This window comes from Myotis nattereri (assembly GCF_964212035.1).
Source record: "Myotis nattereri genome assembly, chromosome: 5".
NCBI lineage: Eukaryota > Metazoa > Chordata > Mammalia > Chiroptera > Vespertilionidae > Myotis > Myotis nattereri.
The window spans coordinates 71081302-71094289 of NC_138080.1; the positions used below are offsets into that span (position 1 = coordinate 71081302).

At 38.0% G+C, this 12988-nt stretch overlaps 1 protein-coding gene across 1 annotated transcript in view; it reads right to left on the bottom strand.

The window, feature by feature from the left end:
* Nucleotides 1-12988, bottom strand: part of AFG2A (AFG2 AAA ATPase homolog A) — a gene marked incomplete at its 5' end in the record, with an annotated part of 266725 nt that overhangs the window by 36459 nt on the left and 217278 nt on the right. The gene's annotated exons all lie outside the window — the stretch shown is intronic.

The window sequence follows — 12988 nt, forward strand, 5'->3', positions numbered from 1 at the left end:
TTCTTTTACGGAGGTGACATGGGAAAGAGAAAGGACAGCATTACAAGGGACAAAGGATGTATTACCAGGATCACTTAAATGCAGGCTCCCCACTCCAAACATGGTGCTATCTGGAGGCTCCAGGTTTGCCTCAGCTCATGCATATACAGGAAAAGAAATATGAACTACTAATTTCAAACTTAAAAATGTAAGGAATGTAAAAATTGGAGGTTCCAACCTTTATTTGAAACCGAGGCATAGACATTTCATTAAAAACGAACCTGACTGTTACAATCAGAGATACAAATTTGTCAGTGTGCATTTATGTCCCAGGTGCTCAGCTATACAAGTTCACCACGCAGCAGCAATGCCACACCATGCCCTGATTCACCTCATGAGACTCGGGGTCCTCAGGTTATAATTCTGAAACGTAAGAATGAAGTAAGCCATGTGTTCAGTAGCCTTTTTAGCTAGAGCAATAGTTTTTAAATGCTCTACAATCTCCAAAGTGCCTCACAGGCCCTAACCAAAGTAGATTCAGTCCCATCTCTTTTATGCAGGATGGGGCAAAGGTAGTTTACAACTGTTCATATGGAAAATAATACAATTATTAATAAACAATAATCTATACTAATAAAAGGGTAATATGCTAATTAGACGGGATAGACCAGACATCTTCTGGACAGAGCTGCAGCAGCTGCGAGGGCCGAGGGCCGGCAGTACAGGAGAGGCAGCGGCATGGGCCGGTCCAGTGCTGTGGCCACTTCTGCAGAGGCAGCCACAGAGAGCAGTGCGGGCCCGGTCCTGGCACCACGCCTCCGCAAAGGCTAGATAGGGTGCGACTTGCTGTGCCTCAACCTCCACAGCCCCTCCCACAGCTGGCCTGGCCCCAGATCGCCCCCCACCCACCAGTGGGCGGGGCCAGCGCTAAGAAGTGAGGGCCAGCTACTGTGGCCGGCAGTAGCAGCAGCAGCAGTGGGGTGATGGGGGTGGTGCCTTCCCCTGATCGGCCCAGTGGCCTCCTGCAGAGGGAGGACAGACTGCGGCTTAGGCCCGCTCCCCATAGGAGCGGGCCTAAGCCATCAGTAGGACATCCCATGAGGGCTCCTGGACTGTGAGAGGGGGCAGGCTGGGATGAGGGACGTTCCCCCAGCCTACAGTACACAAATTTTCATGCACTGGGCCTCTAGTACAAGAATAAACTGTTTTGCATACTTACAAGTGTAAACCTACTTTTGCCCTACCCTATATAATGGTCTTTCCACATAAGGTTTTTATCTGAGGGAGGGGAAAGGTTCTGCTTCCAAAATCTTTACAAACTACTCATCTTTACTTTTAAAAAAATGACAGAAAAAACTAACATTGAATTCTAAAATAAAGCCTTCTTGGAAAAATAGCTCTGGATTGAAATAAGGTAGAAAAGAAAAAACATACACTCATAATTTCCAAGTGTAGCTGATGTAATCTTCACGTACTAGCCTTATTATTTTCAATTGAAAAGCAAAGTCAGTCAAAGTGTCTCAACCTGATAATACTAACTTTTCCTAGCTAGCTTATTATATTGAAAAGCTAAAAAATGTTTTTTTTTCTGGAACTTTTCTCCAGGAATTGCCTTCACCACCCTGCAGCATTGAACTGTTTCCTGGATCCATGTCTTTTCCTTGTTTTTGGTGGAACACATCCATCATTAGCTTCCTAAAAAGAGGTGTGTGGGATAAATTTGTTTTACATCTTGCATGTTTGAAATGAATTTAATTCATCTTCACATTTGGTTTCATAGTTTGGCTAGATACAGAACTCTATGTTGGAAATCATTTACCCTCAGAAATATAAAAGCATAGATAATACAACTCTTCTGTCTTACAGCTGCTTCTGCTGCTGCAGAGAATTTTGTGGCAATCTACATACTTAGTTCCTTGTATTTGATGGGTTGAGGATGGGCACTTGATAGAGCCTTTCAATCTAGAAACTTAAGTTCTTCAATTCTTGGAAAGATATTTGGAGACTTTACTCTCCTCTGATTTCTCTGTTTGCTCTCTCTGCAACTCCTATTAGTCATATCTCTAGTTCTCCAATTTTCATCTCTTGTGTTTTATTTTCTGAGAGACTTACTCAACTTTTTCAAATTCTTCTATTGCATTTTTATTTATTTATTTTTTAAAATATATTTTATTGATTTTTTTTTTACAGAGAGGAAGGGAGAGGGATAGTCAGAAACATTGATGAGAGAGAAATATTGATCAGCTGCCTCCTGCACACCCCCTACTAAGGTACGTGCCCTTGACTGGAATCAAACCCAGAACCCTTCAGTCTGCAGGCCGACGCTCTATCCACTGAGCCAAACCGGTCAGGGCCTTCTATTGCATTTTTAAACTTTCTACCTAAACATTTAAAATTTTCAATTACGGAACAACTGGGTATTCTTTTGTTGAGCCCCTGGTGCTTCTTTCATACTTGTACTATCTTTTTCTTAACTCTCTTTTCATCAGCTTCCTCATTGTCTCTATTTTCCCTGTTTGTTCCAGACTATCTCATAGTAGAAGCTTTCTTCAAATATTGGTGATCCTGTTTTCCATTTATATTTAGGAATGAGGCACTAAAATTCCAACTGGAAACTCTGTGTTCATGGATGAGGCTTGTCAAATATAGTCTGAAATCAGAGAGTATAATGCCTCAAACTTTGTTCTTCTTTTTCAAGATTGCTTTGGCTATTTGGGGTCTTTTGCAGTTCCATACAAATTTTAGAATTGGTTGCTTTATTTCTGTGAAAAATGCCATTGGAATTTTGATAAGGATCACATTGAATGTGTAGATGCTTTGGTAGTATGGCTATTTTAATAATATTAAGTCTTCCAATCCATGAGCATGAAATATCTTTCCATTTATTTATATCTCCTTCAGTTTCTTTCATCAATGTCTTTCACTTCTTTGGTTAAATTTATTCCTAAGTATTTTTATCTTTTTGATGCAATTATAAATGGGATTGCTTTCTTAATTTTTTTTTGATAGTTTGTTTTTGGTATATAAAATGCACCATTTTTTTTCTATATATTGTACCCTGGAACTTTACTGAATTTATTTATTAGTTTTTAACAGTTTTTTGGTGTAGTCTTTAGGGCTTTCTATATTTAAAATCATGTCATCTGCAAATAGTGACAGTTTTATTTCTTCCTTTCCAATTGGGATGCCTTTTATCTCTTTTTCCTTCCTAATTGCTCTGGCTAGTACTTTCAATACTATGTTGAACAGGAGTGGCAAGAATGGGTATCCTTATTTTGATTCTGGTCTTAAAGGAAAAGTTTTCAGCTTTTTGCTATGGAGTATGTTAGATGTGGAGCCCTGCTTTCTTAATAGGGGCAAATAAGAAAGAATCATGGTTGATCAGCGTTATGCTTTGAACTCTTCTAATAAGGGTAGAATTACCAGAGAATATTTGTATTTTGCTGCTTTGTACCTACCAAGATATATTCAATTAGACATGTTTCCAAGAGACATGTCAGCAAATTGCTATTATTTAAAAATCCTCAATTATCTTTTGAGTAAGATTTTAAAAACTGAAAATACAGTATATATGAAAAAAAATTTCTTTAAATTTCTGTCATAGATATGCTCACATTATTTTACAATGTGGGCATATATATATGTTTTCTGTAGACAAGTTCCCCCAAGCCTAGCTCTAATAATGTTTAAAAGTAATAGGTAATAGTGCAATGTAAGAGTCACAATGTGGATATAAAACCTCAGAATTGTAAAGACAGAAAAGCTCTATGAAGTGATTTCATTCAATAAAAGGAAACTGAAATACAAACAGGTTGAGACTTGCCCAAGGTCAAAAAGTGGTTTAGCAGAACTCACAGAATGAGACTCTATTGTATTACTGACAATATGTGATGTGACTAGGTCTGTGAGTTAGAAGGCAAAAACTTACTTTTTCATTTAAAATGGCCCTCCCCTCATCTATCACTCTAGTACAGTTATCCTGTGTTTTAAAACATGGCTATATAGTACTGCCATTGTGTAGTGTGTGATCTGCATATAAAATGCTGCATATGTCTAAGTTAAAGTCGCTCCTGTTGAATAGGGAGTCCCAGTTTCCGAGGAAAACATTTTTCTATTCATGTAGGCAGAAATATCTGATGTCCAAAAGAAAAAAGACGGTTTTCTTCATGGCTAACAGCTCTTTGAGGGAATAATTTTCCCTCACCATTAAAAGTTATAAATCATCACAATTATAAAAAGACAAAAATAAGCTATTGAGCAAATATGGTAACTTCTATCTATAAACATTCATAAAGCATGATTCTCCTAATAGATCTCTTTTTACAGAAAGAATACATTTACTACCTTATTAAATACTACAGGCCTGATGCACAAAATTCGTGCATGGGTAGGGTCCCTAGGCCTGGCCAGCGATCAGGGCCAATCTTTGGGATGACCGGAATGCAATCAGGAGGCCCCCCTCTGGCACCTGCCTTGGCCAGCCTGGTGCCACCCACTCACCGGCCCCATCCCTCACTGCCACCACCAGTCAGTCGCCTCCCTCTGTGGGGCTACTGGCAGGGCAATTGGGGGCACCTGTCTTAGCTTGCCTGGGACCTGAGGGCTGGAGGCAGCTGCTGTGTTCCGCATCTGCCCCCTGGGGGTCAGTGTGCATTATAGCAACCAGTCGTTCCACCGGTTGTTCTGCTGTTGGGTCATTTTGCATATTAGGCTTTTATTAAATAGGATATTTTGAAAGAAAATACTAAACATCCATTAAAATTAAAAATTTTTACTCCATGAAAGACACAGTTTAGAGAGTAAGAAGATAAGCCACAGACTGGGAGAAAAATCTTTAGAAAATACAAATCTGATAAAGGAGTCATATCTAAAATATAAAAAGAACTCTCAAAATTCAACAATAAGAAAACTCAATTAAAAAATGGTAAAACATCTGAATAGACAGCTCACCGAAGAAGAAATACAGAAAGCAAATAAGCATATGAAAAGATGCTGAACATCATATGTCATCAGGCCAATGCAAATAAACCTGGAAATACCACTACCCACATACTACAGTGCCTAAAATCTAAGATACTGACGGCAAATGCAGGTGAGGATTTGGAGCAACAAGAACCTTCACTCACTGCTGATGGGAATGCAAAATGGCATAGCCACGTTAGAAGACAGTTTGTCAGTTTCTTATAAAACTAAACATATTCTTAGTAATCATACTCTATTCACCCTTAAAAATATCTGAGGAGTTCAAAAATAAAGTAGACTATACGTGGCAGAAAGTTTTTGATGTTAATTTCATAGCATAAGTATCCTTATGAAACTCTAAGGAAGCTATACAGGAAACGTCAGACCAGCTTCTGTTAACCAGTGTGTATGTGCATATTTCATGAGCAGTATGTCCAAGAAAGTTCATTTTGAATTGACAACTTTTGGATTCATCTCCCCCCCAATCTCCAGTTCTGACACTTAGACTTATGACATAGGACCCCTAAAAATATTTTTTTTTAATGCTGGGACTACTGTTTTATTATATTTAAGAGTGTTTGTTTGACCTTTTATATTTTTAAGAATTTTGGCAAGAAGTTAATGCGAGGCAAACAAAATTCAATTCTTGCTTTTTAATATAAAACCACTCCTTAAGGATTCTTTTGAAGTGAATAAAAATATGCCAAGGGACTACTTTTGCTACTATTGAAAGAATGTCTTGTCCAAATGCCAAAAACAGTTTAAGAGATCTTAAAAAAAAATTCTGAAGAAAAAGAGAAAATAACTACTCTATGATTTGGAACTTCCACAATGATAAAAGTGGCATGTACATTATACCTGATGGTTTCTTGCTCCTAACAGAACAGGAAAACTTTTCTACAAATATAAAAACAAAACCCATTTTCCAGATTTTAATAGCAAAAAGAGAGCTAGCCATTATTAAAGGACTTAAGGAATAATATTTGGAGGTTAAAACCAATAAAACAAAAAAAGAGCCAGGCAAATCTTAATTTTCTAGTTTTCTTTATGACCTAAGGCAAGGTTAGAATTTATTGGGGACTGGCTAGGTGCTTACTAGAACATTTCCAAAACTTAGTGGACGTTATATTTAAGAATAATTTAATAACTACACTGCAATCCTGAACAACTACTTAATAGAGTTTATTAACATTTTAATGGAATGACACCCTTAAGAACTCAGAATTACTGTCATGTAGAGATGTTGCCATCAAACACCAAGGACAAGCATGCAGTGCTTATGTCCTCAGCATTAGATTTCTGAGCCTCACCTAAACACTTGGGTTCAATCCTAACTTAAATGAAAGGGCACAGTAATTAGGTATGCTTATTTCCTAAATATTCATTCTAGTAGAAACAGAAACCTTCAAGTTTGTAAAGCTGCCAGGTTCACTATCTCCCCCCACCCCCTCCCGCTTATTTTTCCTTAACAAAACTTAGGTTAAGAAAAAAAGAATTAAGTTGTATACTAGGAACCAGAAATTACCTTAACAAATATGCTGGAATAGGGATATTATGTAGAGAGTTTGTAAAGAAACAACTTTATACACTTTAAAGTAAAAAAAATAGTATATATCTTTAAAAAGGAAAAAATAAAAATAGGCCTTATAAATGTTTATAAATGTACTAGTAAACCAGCTGAAAAAAATACACGTAACTATAAAATATGGTTTAAATTTAAAGAACACACCATCAAAACTAAAAATATGATATACACATATAACATTCATGAGTATTCATAAAATCTCAGGCAACAAAATATGGAAAATTTTTTAAAAATTTAGTATTAGAGATAATTAAATTGGATTTGTTATTATAAAAAAATATAAAAATGACTTATTGGGCACTGGCTAGGTGCTTACTAGGAAAGCACCTTGTATGCATTATGTCATCTAATCTGGACAACAGCTCTATGAGGTAGAGCCTCTCATATCTTTATTTAATATAAGGAGAGTGGCCACAAACGAGGAAGTGGACAAGCTTTGAATTTGGATTTAGATCTTTCTCATTCCATAACCCATTTTGCTTAACTAATGCAGTTGCACATAGTACAAAATGTTCTTAAAAGATGAAACACTTTTCACATATATTGGTGGCATGAGTTTTCAACATAGATCAATTACTGTTATTAGAAACTAGTAGCCCTGCACACGAATCCGTGCGCCTTTAGCCCTCTGCAGGGCCTGGCCGCTCTGCGCCTGCTGCCCAGAGGCTCTCCACGGCCCAGAGGCCCATCCACGGCTGGGCACGCAAAGCTTGCCTCGTCATTGGGGTGACAACGCAAGTGTTCTGTGCCCCAGCCTGGCCAGAGGCCCATCCGCGGCTGGGCATGGAATGCTTGCATTCCGTGCCAACGCAAGCATTCTGTGCCCCGGCCTGGCCAGAGGACCATCCATGGCCGGGGTGAAATCCAACTCTACCAGAATCTGCATGACAGACTTAGTAGTATGTTTTGCATATCTTTTTAAATCATAAACTCCTCTCAAGTTGGTAGAACCCCCCCAATTTTATCAATTTTGAAGATGAAGAAAAATAGATGAATTGTTTGTGCAAAAATTCTGGAGTCAATAGAAAGCCTGAGAATTTGGAGAGGGGAACCCAGATGGATTGTTAAATTGCCCAAATCACCATGACTCCTGGCCTGAGTAGCTCTTCACAGATACAGATTCAGCCTGGGGGCCAGCCTTGGAGGACTAGATTATTAGGTAGGTCTTAACTAACTTGTTGTCTTGATATACTGCTTCCCTATAAAGGGGCTGTAGTATCTGGTTATGAAATGCTGTATGAAGTTTGTTGCCAGCCAGCCTTTCATTCAACATCCACTTCCTTTCTGACTAACGCTTCTAGTAATCTGACAGTAGTTTTAAGCACCTGGCAAGGAGTCAGTACTACAGGTATGGCAGCACAGGGTGTTCTGGAGGATGACTTGCTTTGCTGTAAACATCCGATCGGAGATAGCCCTCAGGTAAGATGAATTAAGGCTCTTTTATTGCCAATTTCAGTAGGAGTTGAAGTTTGGAAACATAGAGAATGTTTACACCTTCATAAACTGGAAGTTTTAAAAAGTATAACAAAATAAACAAAACTGTAACTTTGAACCTTGCACTTACTTTTCTAACAAAGAGTTTAGGAGAAAAGTGACTGCTACATATTCCCACTTTATAACACTTTTTATCCTAATGCCCCCAGAATCATAGATATTGAACCTAACTAAGTGTTCTGTTGAAAAGCAGAAAAACCAAACACCTTAGATGAAAAAATAAAGTCACTGGGTCTGGGAATCTCTTAGGAGGTAAAACTTCCTTCTCCATTGAATAGAAAATTGTTAAAGTTTGCTAAGGAGAATTTTTTTCAAAATCTGGTGCTACGATTAAGATCTCTAGGCCACAGTAACAAGTACTTACAGACACTGGCAAAGATTCTAAGATCCCAGGTTTCTTAAAAGCATGTAGATGTTTTACAAATGAGCAAAATGAGATTTCAAAAAAATTAATAACTTACCTGAAACCATCCTGAAAGGAGCTACAATCCTATTAGACATCTACTCAATTGCAAAGTTAAAAATTTTTTCCCCCCGCTAATAAATTACTGCCTCTCTGGGAAGTTGAAAAATGCTATGATTGCTATGCTATTTATAAAACATATAGTTGATACCTGGCTCTTAGATATATTCTCAGTTTCACTGAATGAGATAAGCACTAAAAGGAGGACTGTATTCAAACACAAACAAACATTCAACTCCAGTTATATAGACATTAGCTTTCCGCCCATGCCAGCAAATCCTACACAGAGAGGAAATAATGTCTCTTACTCATCACCCTGTCCCAGGGTATGCGGGTGATGAACCCAGCTATGTTCGTGTCCATTTATTTGTGATTGTTGGTTTCCTGTTGGTGGTAAGGTAAAAGTTTTTCTAAAGTAATTAGAATAATTTGATAAAAGATAAATGAAAAAAATGGAATCTGCTACAAATAACTTAAAAAAGTCAAAGCAAAGAAAACAATACCTATATCCAAAAAAGACATTATTTCCTCCTGAGCTGAATTCCCATCTGCTTTTATTTTACAGAGAACATTTTAATGGTGGCCAGATGGGAGGGGTTTTGAGGGATGGGTGAAAAGGGGAAGGGATTAAGTAAAAATTGCTAGTTATAAAATTGCTAGCCTCCTCCAAGGCTGGCCCCCAGGCTGAAACTGTATCTATAAAATTGCTACTCATGGGCATGTGGAGTACAGCATAGGAAATATAGTCAGTAATAGTATAATAACTATTGTGTGCTGTGAGATGGGTACTAGACTTATCAGGGTGATCACTTCATAAGTTACATAAATGTCTAATAATCAACTGGGCTATTCACCTGAAACGAATATAATATTATATGCCAACTGTAATTGAAAAATAAAAAATTATTTTTAGAAAAGGGAATCAAAGCTAATTAGGTCCACAAGAGTATATACAGAATTGTCCACAAATTTACAAGGGATGGGTTGGTGACAGTTACTAATAATTAAGTATAAAATAATTGATTGAGACGTGATCTGTTTCTCTTCTTGTAAACATTACAGTGCTGTACATGTTTATTATGGTCCTTTCCTCTGTGCATGACATAGTTTTTTAAAAAACTATTTTTAATAGTAGTTTTAAGGTCATAGTAAAATTGAGGGGAAGATAAATATTTTTATATCAGATATTCTAAAGAGATTTCCATTATATCCCCTTCCCTACACATACAAAGGCTGCCCAATCATCAACATCCCCTACCACAGTGGTACATTTATTACAACTGATGAACCTACATTGACACCATTATCACCCAAAGTCCACAGTTTACATTAAGATTTACTCTTGGTGTTATAAATTCTATGAGTATGGACAAATGTATAACAACATGTATCTGTTATTACCATCGGCTTTTAAATGGTAACATGTTTTCACACTAACTGAGAGCTATAGCCTTGAAGCCAGAGACAATGAGGTCCTGGCCACAGGGGAGTGGTAGGTGCAGGGTGGCTGAAAGATGCTGCCTGCCAGCCTCCAGGGAGGCTCCCTAGTTGCCGCATTTCTCCTCCAGCTGGCGACAAACTTCTTGGGGCTCTCCTGATGATTACCCAAATGCTCAAATTTTCTGGACACTCTCCCCAGGGAGAAACAATAGAGTAACTTAGAAGGGTGTAAGGAGCTACTTCAAACATTGGGCCTGTGTAAGCTTTATAGAACAAGGCTGACTGGGCAAAATAAAGTACCAGGTGGGAAGAAAACATTTTTAAAAGTACCTCCCTAATCCAGTCTTCAAAAGTATCACCAGTATCATCTTCATTTCAATCATCCTCTACAACATTTTAATTAAAATGAAAAAATATTCTACATCCCTAATCAGTGTTTAGAGCATCAGTCCTGGGACTGAAGGGTCGTGGGGTCAATTCCCAGTCAAGAGCACGTACCTGAATTGGGTTGCAAGTTAGGTCCCTGACAACCGATCGATGTGTCTCTCTCACATGGATGCTTCTCTCTCTCTCTCTCTCTCTCTCTCTCTCTCTCTCTCTCTCTCTCTCTCTCTCTTCCCATCTCCCGCCCCCCTCCCTACCCCGCTTCCACTCTCTAAAAATCAGTATAAAAAATATCCTCAGGTGAGGCTTGACAAAAACAAAACAAAAAATACTCACTTATAGCCCTGGCTGGTATGACTCAGTTGGTTGGGAGTCATCCCATGCAACGAGAAAGGTTGCCGGTTTGATTTCTGATCAGGGCATATGCCCGGGTTGTGAACTCGATCCCTGGTAGGGGACATGCAGGAGACAGCTGATCGATGTTTCACTCTCACATGCATGTTTCTCTCTTTCCCTCTCCTTCTAAAAATCAATGAAAAAAATTTCAAAAAAACCCCACAAACAAACAAACCTCACTACAGTTAAAATAAACATTTTATGTTTGTAAAAATCAGTCAGCAATTTCCTCATCTCTGGCTTACCTGGCCAAATTCTTGTTCATATAGTTAATAGTGTATAATTATATAAAATTACCTTTATGTAATTTTGGTTAATCTACTTTCCTGTGAAGACAATTAATTGACCTGTGTTTTCATTTTTATTAGAGGCCCAATGCACGAAATTTGTGCAAGAATAGGCCTTCCTTCCCCTGGCTGCCGGCACCCACTTCCCTCTGGCACCTGGACCCGGGCTTCCCTCCCAGTCACAGCTTCCTCTGGAAGGACAACTAGTCTAATTAGCATATTATGCTTTTATTATTATAGATACCAAAAGTGGTCAAACTCTGAAACACTGGCTGTGCCTGTAGCAGGGTGCATTGCTACAATGTTAGGGGACTCCTCTTATGACAAATGAGAATGAAAGCTTATTTTCCCTAAATATAATTTTTAAAGTCTTTTTTTTTTCAGTTTAATAAGTGTTAAATACATACTATGTAGAAGGTTCTCTGCTGAAGAATATGGCCTTAGCCTGGGGAGGAAATAAATTAGTTACATCAGTGGTAAAGCAATGACTCTGTAGGAGGCAGGTGACTGAAGTTCTGGCTTTGAATATTTTACTATTTAAAAAAAATCAAAACTAATTTTGGCTCTCAACATTACAGCACCATTTCATTTTGATGGGGTGGGGCAGGATGAGATCTTATATTTTATCTGAAGCTAAATTTTATCTCTTACATTTCCTATATATTAATTTTAAGACTTTTTTTGGTTGTTAATCTTCATCAGAGGATATTTTTTTCCATTGCTTTTCAGAGAGAGTGGAAGGGAGTGAGGGAAGGTGAGAGAGAGTAAAACATAGATGTGAGAGAGGCACATTGGTTGTCTAACGCATGTACCCGGATCCAGGGCAGAGAGCAAACCTACAACTCAAGGCACCTGCCCTTGATGGAGAATTGAACCTGAGACCCTTTGATATGCAGGCCGATGCTCTGACCTCTTAGCAACAATGGCCAGGGCAATTTGAAGACAAAAAAAAAAAAATGATAATAGTCCTCAAACAATAGGGCAGCCCCCAAAAGACCCCTCAAGTATTATACAAACTTGTCTTGTCCAAGTTGAAAACTCCAGTCCTAGTAAGATATAGCTCTGGAACAAAATTTTGATGATACCGATTATAATTAGGACCACAGTGGGATACCCTTCCCCCACTCAAGCATTATGGAATACGAAAAATGTAATTCGAGGAAGAACAGAATTTTCTGGTACTTTTCCTGTGACTACTTTTAGAATATCTGATATAAATATTAATCAGAAACGAATGTGCTTGTATTTTAGACTAAATAAGGCATGCACCATATAGGAACTAGCAAGCTGGTACAGTAATTCCTGGCACCACCTGAGTTTCAGCCAGACAGAACCTCACTGGCTTTGATTTTTGTTTTGTTCTTCTCTGTTACTGCCATAAATTACTTCAAAGTGAGAAAGGCACATTTATACTCTTCCTCCTCACTCAGCTCAAGTGAAAGATTTATGGTGTCTTCTCCTTGCCATTTCCTGTAAACTGACACATCATGTACATGATGCCAGCCTTTGGTTTCACATCAAAAAGTGAACTCCTGAAATGTGGCAGCAGTCAGTCAACAGTAGTTATATGTTCATTGTAACATAATGGACAGTCATGCCAAAGAGATGTTCATTAATTAGGACTATTGTTTCAGATAGAACTTAAAAGTAAATGCCCTTCATGTGTCTTAAGCTACTTTCTACATTGCTTCCCTCTTCCTCCCCCTCAGTGCAACTGAGAAACCTAAAGGGGGAAAATAAAATATACATAGTTCATACCTGAGGCAAAACAAGTACTTTTGGAATCTATTTGGTAGTTATTATCTATGACTGTGTGATACACTAAGGCCAATTCCACATGTAAATTGACATATGTATTTTCTGAGCACTATTAAACAACCTGTAATGTGTTAATCTCTGGATTTTATAGCAGAGAGAGAAAAACAACAACAAGCAAAAAGGAATGCAGTTCCAATCTGCTAGGTAACTCAGAATGAAAGAATCTACAATTTCTTAGTT